The sequence below is a fragment of the Lagopus muta genome, chromosome 4 (genome assembly GCF_023343835.1).
Source record: "Lagopus muta isolate bLagMut1 chromosome 4, bLagMut1 primary, whole genome shotgun sequence".
Lineage (NCBI taxonomy): Eukaryota > Metazoa > Chordata > Aves > Galliformes > Phasianidae > Lagopus > Lagopus muta.
In genome coordinates, this window is record NC_064436.1 from 63,253,386 (window position 1) to 63,271,449 (window position 18,064).

General features: G+C 51.9%; 1 long non-coding RNA gene across 1 annotated transcript; it reads right to left on the minus strand.

Annotated features, from left to right (window-relative positions):
• Positions 1–969: 969 nt before the first annotated feature.
• Positions 970–9,953, minus strand: LOC125692376 (uncharacterized). Its single transcript, XR_007376628.1, has 6 exons — positions 9,825–9,953; positions 8,912–8,994; positions 5,954–7,826; positions 3,906–5,778; positions 1,858–3,730; positions 970–1,682 (listed from the first exon to the last, which is right to left on the minus strand). It is a non-coding gene; the product is annotated as an uncharacterized LOC125692376 (long non-coding RNA).
• Positions 9,954–18,064: the final 8,111 nt, after the last annotated feature.

Below are 18,064 nucleotides of genomic sequence, written 5' to 3' on the forward strand. Positions count from 1 at the left end.
AAGAAGGCCAATGGCATGCTGGCTTGCATCAAAAACAGTGCTGCCAGCAGGAGCAGAGAGGTGATTGTTCCCCTATATTCAGCACTAGTGAGGCCGCACCTCGAGTACTGTGTTCAGCTTTGGGCCTCTCACTGCAAGAAAGATATTGAGGCCCTGGAACGTGTTCAAAGGAGGGCAACAAAGCTGGTGAGGGATCTGGAACACAGGCCATATGAGGAGAGGCTGAAGGAGCTGGGAATGTTCAGCCTGGAGAAGAGGAGGCTCAGGGGAGACCTCATTGCTCTCTATAACTTCCTGAAGGGACGTTGTAGTGAGTTGGGGTCGGCCTCTTCTCTCGTGTCATTAGTGATAGGACCAGGGGGAATGGTTTCAAGCTACGGCAGGGGAGATTCAGGCTGGACATGAGGAAGTATTACTTTTCAGAAAGGGTGGTCAGGTACTGGAGTGGACTGCCAAGGGAGGTGGTGGAGTCACTGAGCCTGGGGGTGTTCAAGGAAAGGCTGGATGTTGTGTTGAGGGACAGGGTTTAGTGGGAGCTACTGGGAATAGGTGAACGGTTGGACTGGATGATCTCTTAGGTCTTTTCCAACCTTGGTGATTCTATGATTCTAATTCCAGCTGAGACAGTTGCTTTTCAGAGCAAAACCTAAGATGCCACAATTTTTTTCTTTACTCCTAAAATTAAAGTAAGTGGATAACACACTGAAATTTTTAGTTGAAGCTAAGGTATAGAGACAAGGAAGTTTCAGTTGTCACAGCTTCACCTACAGCTGAGGAGAGTCCTAAACTGGACAAAGAGAAACTTACTCAACAGCATGACATCAAACAAAGTCTGGAAAAATAATAAAGACAGTGCAGTAGGCAGGCTGGCACACGTTCTGTATGAGCAATTGCACGCACAGCACTTCTCATACATATATTAACTATTTAACCTTTTATTTCCCACTTTCTTTTCTCTACATCAGAAAACAGATGTCTCAAACCATAAGCTAAACTTAATTTCTTTTTTTCCTTCCCCCCTACCCAGATCTTAATAAAATAAGTTACCGGCAAAGTTAAATAAAAAAAAAAACCAGAAAACAAACAACAGATGAAGTTAATCCTCTCAGAAGGTGCAAAACAATAAAAAACCAAAAACGAATGAGAGGAAAGAAAAAAAAAAAAAGCAGCAGACATAACACAGATACAAATCACAAGGACTCAGAAACCTGTATCCACCCATGAGCACACCCACTTTAGCAAATAAAGAAGAAAAAAAACCCAGCACTTCATAAACAACACTGAAAAAACCCAAAGGGAGAAGAGTAGAGAAAACTCATTCAGCAAGCAAAGACAGCAGGCACAGATAACCAAAGGCCCCCATTCAAAAGACAGGGAAAACAGCCCAAGTTCCTAGGTGAAGAAAAACAAAGTAAGACTAAAACCACAAACTTGAAAAGAATAACTACAAAAAAAACAGAAACAATAATGACAAACAACTATGACGAAAACATATTTAATCAAAAAGGAAAAAAAAAGAGGTACAGAGCAGCCAAATTCTCTTATTACCGTTATTTAAAGCTAAAACCTTGAACCAAAACACGGCTACAACTAACATGATATGGCTGTCATTTCCTTGCGCCCCCACGTGCTTCTTCTCACGAATTTCCAGGCATCATTATTCCTTTCCTCTGCAGCAGCTCCTGAAATCAAAAAAGGTCACCATCAGACCTGAGCAGCAACAACTCCTCCACCGGCAGGAAACCGGGACCCACGTCCCGAGGGAGCTCCACACACGGCCACCCAGCCAAGGAAGACTTGGCGTCCCCCACCCCCCATCCGCCCCAGCAAAAAACAACTCAGAGCAGCTTATCTCACCACACTGATGCGCCGTGGAGTTCCAGCCGGTGCTGCGCAGGGTGCAGGGGCGGGCAGACTGGGCAAATTGAGCTGGGCACGCTATGCAGCAGCCAAAGAGTCACCTCCCCTGCTTACAGGGGGCTCCAGGCACCGCTACCATCACAAAGGGCCTGAGAACTCAGGGCACTGCCGGACCCCGACTTACAGGGCAGCCCAGGTCATACAGGCCAAGGGAGGCTCCTCCTCTCCCAGTCTGGGGCGCCGTGAACCCGCACCCCGCTAACGGGGCGGTCACCCCGCACGGGCTGCCAGCAGAGCACAAAGACTCCCAAACCCAGACCCTGATTACAGGCGGGTCCGTGACACCCTGCAGGCCACAGAGCTCGGTTTCCCCCCCAGCAGCAGGAACGACTCTCAGCAGCCAGGCAGTGGGGCAGCACAGCCAAAGGCTGCGATCCCAGCAAGGGCACAAGCCCGGACCCTAATCTCTCTGCCGGCACCTCTAAAGGCCCAGGCCACAGACGCCCGCCTGAGTACAGGGGGGGCCCTCAGAACACACCTCACCAAGCACCCACAGAAGGGGCACACGCAGCCCTGCCTACAGGACGGTACCCCACGCCTCGCCATTTCCACAAAGCCCCACGGAGCACGAGGCTCCCGCCAACGCCCGAGGTACGGGCCGGCCCGCCCGGCTGCGGCGCAACACCACGTCTTCAGGAGCCACCTCAACCCGCACAGCAGGGAGGCCACCCCAACCACAAAGCAGCACCTCAACCTGCACCCTCTAGCAGGCCAGGGAGGGGTCATTCCCACCAACTGGATGGCTAAAGCAGCCCGCTGCAGCACTGCAGACACCCCAGACCTGATTACAGGCGGGGCGGGCTGCTCCGGGGACAAGAGGGGCGGCACAACTTGCGACACACACCCCGAGTACAGGGCTGTCACGCCGCCAGCAAGACAGGCGGCCATGCAGGGACGGGCCAAAGCCCTGGCTACAGAGCAATCCTCGGCCACGGAACCACCATGAGGCTCCGGTCTGGTCTAAGAAGAAACAAACAAGGGGCAAGACAGAACGCTCGCTGCGCTTGTGGGACTAAGAGGGAACACCCCCTCCTCCTTGCGGCATGCACCAAGTCCTCCATTCCCCCCTGGGAAGTCCAAGCTAAGCTGCAGCCATTTTTAGGGAGACCTAAAGGGAAAGCTCAATCGCTCAGTCACTCCACAAACACCAGGAGAGGAAGGGGAACGCACACACACAGACGTGGCTTTCCAGAAGGGAAGGACAACGCAGCGCAGCCAATCCCTGGGAATAAACCCACACCCACAAGCAACAGACAAGAGCCTGTGTTTGTCCCCGGGCCGCACGGAGGCCACGGACCTCAACGTGCCAAGGGGCTGAGTTCCCAGCTAAGGCCAAAGGCCAAGTGACGTGACACACACCCCGAGTACAGGGCCGCCACGCTGACAGGCCACCAGCAGGCAACAGCGCTGAGCGGCCAGAGGAAGAGGGGCGGGGAAAACGGCACTGCCCTGCTTACAGGGTGGCCGTGGGGTCCAGCGAGCTCCGTTTCCCACTCGGGTGCGGAGAGGCGGCTCTCACCCTGCTTACAGGGGGCCACACTCCCCAGGCAGCCAAAGGAGCAACAAGGCAAAAGGCCAACTACAGCAAAGACCCGAGCCCTGCTTACAGGGAGGTCGCCCAGCACACAGCCGGCCGGGTCACCCACGGTGCCGGCCACGCTCCATCGCAGTACGACTACACCCCGGGGACGGGGAAATGCTTTTGCCCAGAACGCCTCTCCCTTTCCCCACGCGCAGCCTCCTGCTTCCTCTCCTTGCTCCCTCGTCGCGCACTTCCACGCGCCGCTCCTTCCTTCTTCTGCAGCAGCTCCTGAAATCAAAAAAGGTCACCATCAGACCTGAGCAGCAACAACTCCTCCACCGGCAGGAAACCGGGACCCACGTCCCGAGGGAGCTCCACACACGGCCACCCAGCCAAGGAAGACTTGGCGTCCCCCACCCCCCATCCGCCCCAGCAAAAAACAACTCAGAGCAGCTTATCTCACCACACTGATGCGCCGTGGAGTTCCAGCCGGGGCCGCGCAGGGTGCAGGGGCGGGCAGACTGGGCAAATTGAGCTGGGCACGCTATGCAGCAGCCAAAGAGTCACCTCCCCTGCTTACAGGGGGCTCCAGGCACCGCTACCATCACAAAGGGCCTGAGAACTCAGGGCACTGCCGGACCCCGACTTACAGGGCAGCCCAGGTCAGACAGGCCAAGGGAGGCTCCTCCTCTCCCAGTCTGGGGCGCCGTGAACCCGCACCCCGCTAACGGGGCGGTCACCCCGCACGGGCTGCCAGCAGAGCACAAAGACTCCCAAACCCAGACCCTGATTACAGGCGGGTCCGTGACACCCTGCAGGCCACAGAGCTCGGTTTCCCCCCCAGCAGCAGGAACGACTCTCAGCAGCCAGGCAGTGGGGCAGCACAGCCAAAGGCTGCGATCCCAGCAAGGGCACAAGCCCGGACCCTAATCTCTCTGCCGGCACCTCTAAAGGCCCAGGCCACAGACGCCCGCCTGAGTACAGGGGGGGCCCTCAGAACACACCTCACCAAGCACCCACAGAAGGGGCACACGCAGCCCTGCCTACAGGACGGTACCCCACGCCTCGCCATTTCCACAAAGCCCCACGGAGCACGAGGCTCCCGCCAACGCCCGAGGTACGGGCCGGCCCGCCCGGCTGCGGCGCAACACCACGTCTTCAGGAGCCACCTCAACCCGCACAGCAGGGAGGCCACCCCAACCACAAAGCAGCACCTCAACCTGCACCCTCTAGCAGGCCAGGGAGGGGTCATTCCCACCAACTGGATGGCTAAAGCAGCCCGCTGCAGCACTGCAGACACCCCAGACCTGATTACAGGCGGGGCGGGCTGCTCCGGGGACAAGAGGGGCGGCACAACTTGCGACACACACCCCGAGTACAGGGCTGTCACGCCGCCAGCAAGACAGGCGGCCATGCAGGGACGGGCCAAAGCCCTGGCTACAGAGCAATCCTCGGCCACGGAACCACCATGAGGCTCCGGTCTGGTCTAAGAAGAAACAAACAAGGGGCAAGACAGAACGCTCGCTGCGCTTGTGGGACTAAGAGGGAACACCCCCTCCTCCTTGCGGCATGCACCAAGTCCTCCATTCCCCCCTGGGAAGTCCAAGCTAAGCTGCAGCCATTTTTAGGGAGACCTAAAGGGAAAGCTCAATCGCTCAGTCACTCCACAAACACCAGGAGAGGAAGGGGAACGCACACACACAGACGTGGCTTTCCAGAAGGGAAGGACAACGCAGCGCAGCCAATCCCTGGGAATAAACCCACACCCACAAGCAACAGACAAGAGCCTGTGTTTGTCCCCGGGCCGCACGGAGGCCACGGACCTCAACGTGCCAAGGGGCTGAGTTCCCAGCTAAGGCCAAAGGCCAAGTGACGTGACACACACCCCGAGTACAGGGCCGCCACGCTGACAGGCCACCAGCAGGCAACAGCGCTGAGCGGCCAGAGGAAGAGGGGCGGGGAAAACGGCACTGCCCTGCTTACAGGGTGGCCGTGGGGTCCAGCGAGCTCCGTTTCCCACTCGGGTGCGGAGAGGCGGCTCTCACCCTGCTTACAGGGGGCCACACTCCCCAGGCAGCCAAAGGAGCAACAAGGCAAAAGGCCAACTACAGCAAAGACCCGAGCCCTGCTTACAGGGAGGTCGCCCAGCACACAGCCGGCCGGGTCACCCACGGTGCCGGCCACGCTCCATCGCAGTACGACTACACCCCGGGGACGGGGAAATGCTTTTGCCCAGAACGCCTCTCCCTTTCCCCACGCGCAGCCTCCTGCTTCCTCTCCTTGCTCCCTCGTCGCGCACTTCCACGCGCCGCTCCTTCCTTCTTCTGCAGCAGCTCCTGAAATCAAAAAAGGTCACCATCAGACCTGAGCAGCAACAACTCCTCCACCGGCAGGAAACCGGGACCCACGTCCCGAGGGAGCTCCACACACGGCCACCCAGCCAAGGAAGACTTGGCGTCCCCCACCCCCCATCCGCCCCAGCAAAAAACAACTCAGAGCAGCTTATCTCACCACACTGATGCGCCGTGGAGTTCCAGCCGGGGCCGCGCAGGGTGCAGGGGCGGGCAGACTGGGCAAATTGAGCTGGGCACGCTATGCAGCAGCCAAAGAGTCACCTCCCCTGCTTACAGGGGGCTCCAGGCACCGCTACCATCACAAAGGGCCTGAGAACTCAGGGCACTGCCGGACCCCGACTTACAGGGCAGCCCAGGTCAGACAGGCCAAGGGAGGCTCCTCCTCTCCCAGTCTGGGGCGCCGTGAACCCGCACCCCGCTAACGGGGCGGTCACCCCGCACGGGCTGCCAGCAGAGCACAAAGACTCCCAAACCCAGACCCTGATTACAGGCGGGTCCGTGACACCCTGCAGGCCACAGAGCTCGGTTTCCCCCCCAGCAGCAGGAACGACTCTCAGCAGCCAGGCAGTGGGGCAGCACAGCCAAAGGCTGCGATCCCAGCAAGGGCACAAGCCCGGACCCTAATCTCTCTGCCGGCACCTCTAAAGGCCCAGGCTACAGACGCCCGCCTGAGTACAGGGGGGGCCCTCAGAACACACCTCACCAAGCACCCACAGAAGGGGCACACGCAGCCCTGCCTACAGGACGGTACCCCACGCCTCGCCATTTCCACAAAGCCCCACGGAGCACGAGGCTCCCGCCAACGCCCGAGGTACGGGCCGGCCCGCCCGGCTGCGGCGCAACACCACGTCTTCAGGAGCCACCTCAACCCGCACAGCAGGGAGGCCACCCCAACCACAAAGCAGCACCTCAACCTGCACCCTCTAGCAGGCCAGGGAGGGGTCATTCCCACCAACTGGATGGCTAAAGCAGCCCGCTGCAGCACTGCAGACACCCCAGACCTGATTACAGGCGGGGCGGGCTGCTCCGGGGACAAGAGGGGCGGCACAACTTGCGACACACACCCCGAGTACAGGGCTGTCACGCCGCCAGCAAGACAGGCGGCCATGCAGGGACGGGCCAAAGCCCTGGCTACAGAGCAATCCTCGGCCACGGAACCACCATGAGGCTCCGGTCTGGTCTAAGAAGAAACAAACAAGGGGCAAGACAGAACGCTCGCTGCGCTTGTGGGACTAAGAGGGAACACCCCCTCCTCCTTGCGGCATGCACCAAGTCCTCCATTCCCCCCTGGGAAGTCCAAGCTAAGCTGCAGCCATTTTTAGGGAGACCTAAAGGGAAAGCTCAATCGCTCAGTCACTCCACAAACACCAGGAGAGGAAGGGGAACGCACACACACAGACGTGGCTTTCCAGAAGGGAAGGACAACGCAGCGCAGCCAATCCCTGGGAATAAACCCACACCCACAAGCAACAGACAAGAGCCTGTGTTTGTCCCCGGGCCGCACGGAGGCCACGGACCTCAACGTGCCAAGGGGCTGAGTTCCCAGCTAAGGCCAAAGGCCAAGTGACGTGACACACACCCCGAGTACAGGGCCGCCACGCTGACAGGCCACCAGCAGGCAACAGCGCTGAGCGGCCAGAGGAAGAGGGGCGGGGAAAACGGCACTGCCCTGCTTACAGGGTGGCCGTGGGGTCCAGCGAGCTCCGTTTCCCACTCGGGTGCGGAGAGGCGGCTCTCACCCTGCTTACAGGGGGCCACGCTCCCCAGGCAGCCAAAGGAGCAACAAGGCAAAAGGCCAACTACAGCAAAGACCCGAGCCCTGCTTACAGGGAGGTCGCCCAGCACACAGCTGGCCGGGTCACCCACGGTGCCGGCCACGCTCCATCGCAGTACGACTACACCCCGGGGACGGGGAAATGCTTTTGCCCAGAACGCCTCTCCCTTTCCCCACGCGCAGCCTCCTGCTTCCTCTCCTTGCTCCCTCGTCGCGCACTTCCACGCGCCGCTCCTTCCTTCTTCTGCAGCAGCTCCTGAAATCAAAAAAGGTCACCATCAGACCTGAGCAGCAACAACTCCTCCACCGGCAGGAAACCGGGACCCACGTCCCGAGGGAGCTCCACACACGGCCACCCAGCCAAGGCAGGTGCTTTTGCCCAAAAATGCCTTTTCTTTGCCTCTTCTTAACACTTTATTCCTCTTACTGAGTTTATTCTCATTAGAGATCAGCACCAGCAGACTAGGTGTAAAGCTAACATGGTATTCAGAAGTGGTATTTCTTTACTCTTCACTATGAGTACCAGATAAGTTGACCAGGAAGCTCAACTTCTCTGAGTTCTGGTTCCACATTTACACAGTTATGACCAATGTATGCTACACACTGACATATACATTCAACCTTTTTCAAAGTCTCATAGATATCTGCTTATTTCCCTCTGTGCATGTTCAGTGATATTTAGCATGTTTGTGTGCACACCTACTTACTCCCCTTTCCCCCCCTTCTCCCCCCCCCCCCCGTTAGAACCATCAAATTCATCACTGCCAGCTTTTTCTCCGTTTCATTCTACTTGCCTTGTTTGGAAGATTTCCATTGTTTATTAGGCCATTGTCAGCTACTTTTAAAAAAAAAAAAAAACTTATTTGAAACTGCAGGATACTTTCTCATGGTTTTTGAGGCATAACAGCAAACTGCTCCATTATGTCCACTGTCCAAAGTTATTGAGGAAAAACTAGACTGTTCTCCTGTTGGCACTCCTGTAAAATTTCTCTGTTACTTATGAATGCTTTGCTTAACTAATACCTTGTTTCTTTCTCAAACTTGCACACTAATCCCTAGTGCTAAACAAAGCAACCCATAGCAGTTCACACCAATTCATTTCCTTCTGAAGTCTTTTCCCATGCAGTTAGTATTAACTTCCACATGAGATGTGCAGCTACCAACATTTTGGGCCTTGGATTACATCCGTAGAACTGGGGTGTCTTTAATCCCCAGCATGATAGCATGATGTTATTATGTGCAATACTTAAAAAAAAAAACCAACATACAAGCATGACACCTTTATTTATCAATTTGTATTTCACAATACAGCCAGGTGTGTCTGTCCTTGTTCTACTTTACCTTCCTTTCTGAAGAGCTTCTTCCACTACTTTCTCCACAACTGCTCCAGCCCTTTCCTTCTCACTATCATTTTCCACTTCTTCCTAAGACATAAAAGGAACCCCTACCTATCATCCTTCGGAAGAGATATTTTTTCCCTACTGCCGCTCGCCATCCCCAGGCACGGCACGTGGTTTGCCACCTCCCCTCCCCCACCGACCCCGCTCCTAAAATCGGGTCTGCGCTGCCGTGTTCCGCCCCGCGGTGCGGCACCGCCCGTCCCGCCGCTTCCCTCTGCGCTCCGCCGAGCCGCGCACAGCGCGCACAAAGCACCCGCCCCGCCCCACCCCACCCGCCCCCATTCCCTCAGCCCCGCTCGAAACTCCCCCCAGCCACCCTGTCCTCTCACAGCCAGCCCGACGCAGCTCCACGCCCTCCTCCTCCCCTCAGCCCTCACTTTAGCCCCACCGGTTCCCGCTCGACTCCCGCCCCATCTCCTCACAGCCTCGCACCACGTCCGACCCACAGTTGGCCGATGCCCCTCGAGGTGTGCCACATCCCCCCATATCCCATCCCTCAGCCCCACTCGAAGCTCGTCTCAACCCCTCACAACCCGCGCCGTTTCACTCGGCGACGCCCTCCCCCACCAGCCCCTCACCTCAGCCCCGTCGCAGCCCGCTCGATTCCCGCCTCATCACTTCACAGCCCGTGCCCGCCCGTGTCCAGCCGGTTCCCACTCGACGCCCGTCCGTCCCCTCATCTCAGCCCTCCGGTCCACACTCGAGGCCCCTCCCTCACGGCCCGCTCCCTCTCACTCACTGCCACCACCAGCCCCACACAGCCCGCCCCTCGCCCCCACCAGATCCTGCTCGACTCCCGCCCCATCTCCTCAGAGCCCACTGGTTTCTTCTCGGTGCCCGCTTCATCTCCTCACCTCAGCCCACGTCCCGCTTGCTGCCTTTCCCTCCAAGCACTTCAATTTCAGTCGTGGCCTCAGGTGAACGTTTGTCTCTCAGTGGTCTCCCGCGCACCTTATATAGGTGCACCGACTGCCCGTCAGCCAATAGGAGCGCAGAACGCCGCCGTCGTTTCCCGCCTTTTTTGCTTGCAGCTGCTCTGGTTTCCCGCCTCGTCCTTCGCGCCCTTTCCACCTGAGCCGGGGTCATCTCAGGGTCACGCCCTCCGCCCAGCCGTTGCTGCCCATCTCCTTACAAAGCCAGCACCGGGCACAGCTGGGTGCGGGGGTCTCATTTTTTCCATATCAGTGTTTGTTTGTTTTGATGGTTCCATAAACATCGTGTTTCTTCCAGGGCAGAAGTTGCCCGTTACTTTAATTAAAAATATATATTTTTTGTTAATGGATTAGAGTGGTTTCTCCCATCTCTGCCCCTAGAGGAGAAATCCCTTTCCTTGACTGAGGACTGTCCTGCACCCTCTCCTCATCCTGCTTTCAGCCCAGATCAGGTTAATCATGCTCTGATGTTTGGTCAGTGCTGAGCCATGGGCACACTCCCCATTAGAAGACTCCATCACGTTAAGCACATACCTAAGGCAAATGCAGAGATCACTTGTGAAGAGATCTCAGTCACAGTGCCCAACTCACAGTCTAATGCTCTATTTTCTCTGGCCTCCCTTTCTTGGCTTGCTGCTTTATTCAGAGTGGCTTTATTCAGTGTGGGCAAGGCGTCTGGAAGAGTGGCCAGGTTCAGCTGGTGTGATGCTGACGGGTTGAAGAGCTGGCAGTTTGGAGATAGCTCCATTTGGAGCTGGCAGTTGAGATAGTTTTGAGCTCAGTCTTTCGTGGAATCATACAGTTGTTTGATTTGGAAGGGACCAATTTCTCCACAGTGAAAAGGGACAGCTGCAGCTGGGTCAGGGTGCTCAGAGCCCGGTGCAGCCTGACCTTGGATGTCTTCAGGGATGGGGCATCCAGTATCCCTCTTGGAAACCTGTTCTATTTACCATAAAAAACCTTTTTTCTTACATCCACTTGTCAATTTTGTCTGTGCATCAGAAAATTTCTAACACTCACATTTTTTTACTCTAACGTTTTTGTTCTCCCCATACCCTGATGCTGGGGAGAATGTTTGGTTTATTGCACAGTAAGTAAGTTAATGGTTTTGGTACGCGATGATAGCCAGTACCCTTAGGCAAGCATTCATAAAACATGTCATGAACATCACTATAGTGCCATACAAGGCTAGTTACATGAGAGGAGCTGTTTGTTGGTAAATCCAGTTCTCATTTGTGCCCATAAAGCACAGGAATCCTGCAGGGAAGTCTCAACAGAAGTTACCAGTAGATAAAAGAAGGTCTTGCTACAGGATTCACTGCAGTTTAACAAGCATGAGTAAATGAATATTTTAGTGTAACACAAAATCCAACTAATATCTAGGAGAGAGGCCTTGGGCAGGAAATAACTGAACAACATAAGGGCTTGTGCAACATCTGCTCTACACTGCACTACCTCATGGCTGCACAGGGAGGTCTTCCTGATCTTGTTAGATGGATACGACAGGAAAATTCAGCTCAGAACACCTTCTGTTTGCATGGCAGTGTAAACTGTGGAAAAAAGGAACAACTGCCTGCTGGTCAGCAGGAAGGAAAAAAAAGAAGAAAAGCAAAGGAAGCATAGACAAGAAGTTAAAGAGAGGGGATGACTCTATAGAACTATGAGTCATGAGAAGGCACTATAAATATGTGCCATTTATATTCTGGAGCAGGCAAGATTGTGCAGGACTCTAGTGCTAATTGCGGAAGCTGATGTTGAGTCCTGAATGTCCCTTGCTGAATGCTGTTCTAGGCAGGGGGCAACTGTTCTGCAGTGGGTTTTGCATCTCAGCTGCTTTGGTATTACTATTGAAACATCTTGGCTATCAGCTGAAATCAGGTGTCATCTCCTGCTGCTGCCTATGATAGGATAGCTTTGAGCCCAGACTGCTTTCAGGTGAAAACAGGGCATGCTTTAGAAAAACATAATGTGGGTTTTGTTCAGTTGATTAGAAATTGGGGCACCCAGGGATTACAAGCATTCCCAAACTCTGGAAGATGAGTTGGCTTGTGATGACCCTCAAAGCTGTATCTGTGAGCCCTCAGTGAGGAGCATCAGCTTGTATTCCCCAGCGAGCTGTGATGGTTTGAAGGCAAAGAGAACATTTTTGTTTCCTAATAATTGCTACAGAGAGAATGTTAGTTTTGATCTCTCTCTGTGTTAGTCTTATGCAAGAACTTGACTTCAGCTCTAATTTTTCTTTGAATAGATTTTGTGAGGCTGCAGGCTGACCCAAAAGCCCTCAGCAAGCAGAAGAAAAATGCTACTGCCAACAGCTCAGTGATCGCCTATGGCAGCCCAGCAGTGTTCTGAGCAGCAGGAGCATCTGAGTGCCAGCTTGGGAGCCCACTGCTGCCCATCACCACTACCTAATTGGCAGAAAACTCTGTAATTGCTGCTTGTCAGTGGCACCAAGAGTTCAATGCAGAAATCAGAACAGGAGAGCAAATTAAATGACTGTACATGGCAGGTACATGCTTCTAGCAAGAGAGCCAAAGGCTGTGCACCTCTCAGCAAATGAACTATAAAGAGCATTCCTAGCACATGCATAACTGCCAGAATGCAAATGTGATGACCTCAGAAAGTACAGATGAGCAAGGAGTCTGGCATGAATTAAACACCTTGTGGTATCATGGCATGGGTGGGGAAACATTTCCTTTCTTGTGTGAAGAATTGATGAGATATATCTTGACCTTTAAGATCAGGCATAAATTCCTCACTGCTTAAAAGAGGGAAGTACGCTTCTAGCTCTGCTGTTTTCCCATTTGGAGGGACCAGGAGGGAGCACTTGGACTGAAAAACAAAAGGAAAAGGCTTGAGAGTTTTTATAAACAAACAAAAGGAAAGGCAACATTGGAGTTACTTTCACACTGATAGCTCTCTGTATTGGTTCATCACAGCACTGTATTACCCTGGCCAAGCTGCTGTTTTGAGATTGGCCTTTCCTTGCTCTTCACTCAGTTATCCCATTGAATGAGAAGAATGAAAAGCTATCATCTACCATTTATGGTCAGTGTGCCTCAGCAATGTCCAGGACTGGTCTACTAATTCAGCTCCAAACTCTGCAAATACAACAGCAGCCTACACAAAGCTAAGAGCTAAGACTCCTGTTTAGGCCTTCTGACAGCTGTCAGGCAGTGACTACAGCATGTTAACTCCACAGGCTTTTGCTAACTAACCGTACGAAAACCTTCAGAGGCACCTCTCAGTGAAGTGCACAAGGCACATTCCAGGTTTATCCCTTTTGATTCACATAACCCCTCTCTATACGGCGTTTTGCCTAGGCTGTCACACGTTTCCTCTGCTGCATCATCCTGTTTGCCACTTCACTGCAGACTCACAGAAGAGCAGCCAAAACATGAGTGACTTCAAAGCAGTAGTGCCAGCCTGCCCTATAAATAATGCAGGGAGATGTTTTATAGTGGTGAATTTTGCTTTGGAGTTGTAAACAGTGTTATCTTTCTGATTTCTGCCTTCTGCTGAAGCCTTCCTGTAACCCTGTAGAATTTAAGTTATACAAACAGCAGATTTGAAGCATATTTCTTTTCTAGGAGCTCAACTCCCCACCACATGGTTCGTACTACTCACTGACTTCACAGAAGAGCAGTTCTGCTTTTGAGGTAACGGCTGTGGAGCTGCTGCTGAAAGACATCAGTAGAGGAGGCCTTGAACTGTAACAGTACTGCAGTGCTTGGAGAGAAAAGATCCATTTCACTTTGCTTATGAAAACATCAACAACAACAACAAAACAGTCTTTAAAAGCTAGCAAGTCAGGAGTAGAAATTCTAAGATCAAATCAGACGTTTTCCTATAAGGCAAAATCCGATTACCTCTGGTTGGTGACTTACAGATAGGTGCTGAGCCAATACATTAGGATGCAAATAATTGCCTGAGATACATAAGTGTGCAAAGCTCTTCTATAAAAAAAACACAAAAGTGTAAGACTTATATATTTAAGAGCTACTGTTCCATTAAACTTTTTTCTCTGCTTGCGGAGACAGAGAGCCTGCTGAAAAACCATTCTAGCTAGTAAAACAGTGATTACTCTAGGAATTCAAGTGTGGGGCTGAATACTGAACTTCCATGCCTGAGAGGTCCCCAGAGTGGAAAGAATACACAGCTCATCATAAGGTCTGAATTGAGGCTCAGTGCCTTTATAATGGTACCAAGAGTGCTAATGGCCCTGAAGCAGACAGTGAGTGCCTGAGAAAGAACCCATGCCTTCTGCACAACAGCATAACAGATAGTAAAAGCAAGGGTGATAATAGGTTAAAAATAATGCCATGCGAACCTCCATCAGCTGAGTGATATTTATATAGATGCCTGCCAGATCCAGAAGCACCCAGAGGAGTACTTTCTTCAACCAACTTGGTTTTGCAGGCTCTCAGGCTGAACACAGAGGAAAGGCAGCACACCTGGTTTCTCAGAATGCCAGAGAGATCACTTGACCAAAGGGATTCACTTTTTGCTCTTATCACCCTCTGTTCTGCTTTGAGAGGCAGATTGCTGGCCACCCTTGCTGTAGAGAAACTGAGAAACTGTAACAGCCCAGCCTTCCTGACTAAATAAGCACCACATTCCCCAATATGTAAGGTGTACTAGGACGGAAGGTGCAGCTCCTCTCTACCATTAACAGGAACATCTTACTCTTCTAGAACCATAGCAGCTGGTTTCCCCTCTTCTTTCTCAGTTTGTTGCAAAGCAACATCCAGGGTGGAAGTGCTCTGAACGGTAGATCTCATCCTTCTCCTTCCTTTTGCTTCGCTGAGGGACAGCGTTGGCCATGGAAGTGGCAGGTTGGGGAGCATTGGCTGCTGGTGGTCTCTCCTTTCTTTTCCACTTCCATGTCCCCAGTTTTCCGTGTCCCAAGCTGGCACCATACTGTGCAGTGCATATCCCAGTTTAGCTGAAGACACTAAGAAACTGCAATTACATATGCAAGCAATGCAGCTGGTAAATTATGACTGCTTCGTGCCCTGAAGGTCTAGGCCTCACTGATCTCATTGCTGACATGCTGCTTACGTGCTACTTCACCTCCTGAACACTGGGTTCCTCACCTATCCCAGGAACAGTTTGGCACCAGGGTACAATTGCTTGCAGCACTTTCCTCTGCACTTCTTATACCTTCTCAACCACAATGGATTACTAAGAGGTTTGTTACCTGCATCACTAATTAGTATTATTTAGGCAGAAGTCAATAGAATATTGTCAGCTTGAAAAATCACGTTCCTAGATGAAATCATAAGTTGTTGGCTGCTGAAAAGTTTTCATGTTCGTGACACACTTGTCAGTACGCTGCGCAGATCTCTGTTACTTCCTTGCTACTTCCCTTCATGCTCTCCAGCTCAGTCCTTACCATCACTGTCAGACTCTTCCTAGGAAGTAATGTCAAAAAATAATACAAACTAATTATTAGAATTGTGGAAAATTTTATTTAAGAAAAGCTTCCATTTCTAATGGCATGAATTTTCATTATCACATATAGCTGTGCTTTCCTTGGGCATTTTCTAGCAGTGACTCATTGACAAGGAAATACCAAGGCTTTGGAGGACTGTGGAACAGAAGCCTATGGAGAAAGAGATACACTGTGTATAAGAATACATTACAGAGTATAGCCAGAGGGAGAAGTAGACCTGAACAAGTGTGACAAAGAAGAGGCTTCTAGACAGGATGCTTACATCCCTGTTGAAATCTGATGCAGAGAACTGATCAAGAGGCTGAAATCAATGAAAGACAACTCACAGGTTTTACACAGCAATGAGCCTCTTTAAGTCAGCGGGATGGATGGAAAGCGACAGGCTGAGGAAAGATGCGGCTGCTCGCTTTCTGTTAGAAATTAGTAGGAATCGGGTTTTTAAATTCCCCGAGGGACTTGGGAAGAAGTGAAATGTAACTTTACTGCCATAAAAACTCACAGGTTACTGTGAAACTGCATGAAGTTAACAGATGCGTGGAAATGAAGCAATCATTAGCAAATAGGAAATTTCAGCCTGGACTGCTGAACGTACATGGCAGGCAGATTTAGAAGGTACAGGAAAGACTCGGATGTCCAAATTTAGTCCAGACCTTGACAAAAGCAAATAAGCAAACAAACAAAAGTTTCAAAACAAAAATAAAACACCAGCCAGTCTGAGGCTGACACCTGGATTTGTACAGCCACAGCCAAAAGACTTTCTCATGCAGTTCAAATTCCCTAGTGATCTTAGCAGTGCTTTGGTTCGGGGCAGTCACACGTGCTTTGGTGAGAAGCTCCTCGTGTTTCAGACACTAGTTCCACTCAGGAGCTTACTCACCGTTATCTTAGAAGTGAGGTGTTGTTTCATAATTAGTACAGTTTAATCCAGGCATGTCCAACCTGTGTCCCACTGCCCACATGTGGGTAGACACAGGCTGGCCTGCACTCACACCCTGCCATCATGGGTCCATTTGTGAACAATTATTGTCAAGCATTGTCACGGATTTGACCAGATCAATCTATGTCCGTGACAGGGGCGACAGGCCTCTGCCCTCTCCCCCCCCCCACCCCAGTCCCACAGAAAATGGGAAGGAAGGAAGGGAGGAAAAGAACAGCGGCAACAATCTATGGAGGAAAACTTATTTTACTATAATATTGGAATACAAGATAACACAATAGATACAATTTAATTGCAATTGAGATTAATAAATCAGACAAGATGAGAGAGAGAGAGTTCCCGGGACCGATTCAAACCTGAAAAGCTTGGAACGGCTAGGAAAGCACCCTCCAGCACCCACTGCCAGGCAGCAAGAGAGCCCCCCCCCACCCGGAAGGGCCAGATCCCGTGACTGCTGTAATGTACAGGGATAGGTAGCTGGGATTGGGGCAGTGACACTTTAATGCCCCGTACACTACATGATGTTTTGATGTGGAATACTGAAACCCAAAAACAAAAAAACAAAAACAAAAAACATAGAACCATGACATTCCACCCCTTAGTCTACATCATTACATCATGCTTAAAATATATATATATATATACAAACAAACAAAAAATGATTAAAATGCACACATGGCTATATACATATACATAGAATTAGTAACTGCACTCCCCCGGCATCAAGTTTCCTTGTGGTACACATTGGACATCCCCATTCTTCTGCATTACCCACCAAGTGGATCCTGGTCCCTGGGCAAAAACTGTACCACGAAGAGGTTTGCCCTTTCCAGAAGCTGGAAGAACCCAAACTGCCTTTCCTAACATGTTCTTTACATGTACAACAGGGACTTTATCTCCCTCTACGGTATGTAGGGAACTGGATTGGTTAGGACCATCACGATTAATAGATCCTCTGGTATTGACCAACCAGGTGGCTTCTGCCAAATGCTTCTCCCAGTGCTTAAATGTTCCGCCACCCAGCGCTTTTAGCATCGTTTTTAACAATCCATTGTATCGTTCAATTTTTCCAGAGGCTGGAGCATGATAGGGAATATGGTAAATCCACTCGATGCCATGATCTTTGGCCCAAGTATTTACAAGAGAATTTTTGAAATGAGTCCCATTATCTGACTCAATCCTTTCTGGGGTGCCATGTCGCCACAGGACTTGTTTCTCGAGACCCAGTATGGTGTTTCGGGCGGTAGCATGGGGTACTGCGTATGTTTCGAGCCACCCAGTGGTTGCCTCCACCATAGTAAGCACATAATGCTTACCATTGCGAGATCGTGGCAAGGTGATATAATCAACCTGCCAGGCCTCCCCATATTTGTACTTTTGCCATCGCCCTTCTTCCCACAGAGGTTTCATCCTCTTGGCTTGTTTGATGATGGCACATGTTTCACAGTTATGAATAACCTGTGCAATGGCATCCATAGTTAAGTCCACCCCTCGGTCTCTAGCCCATTTGTATGTTGCATCTCTCCCTTGATGACCTGAGGTCTCATGGGCCCACCGAGCCAGAAATAATTCACCCTTGTTCTGCCAGTCCAGGTCTATTTGAGCCACCTCAATTCTGGCAGCTCGATCTACCTGATGGTTATTTTGCTGTTCTTCAGTAGCCCGACTCTTGGGCACATGAGCATCTACATGGCGCACCTTTACAATCATATTCTTTATTCGGGCAGCAATGTCTTTCCACAGTTCAGCAGCCCAAATAGGTTTACCCCT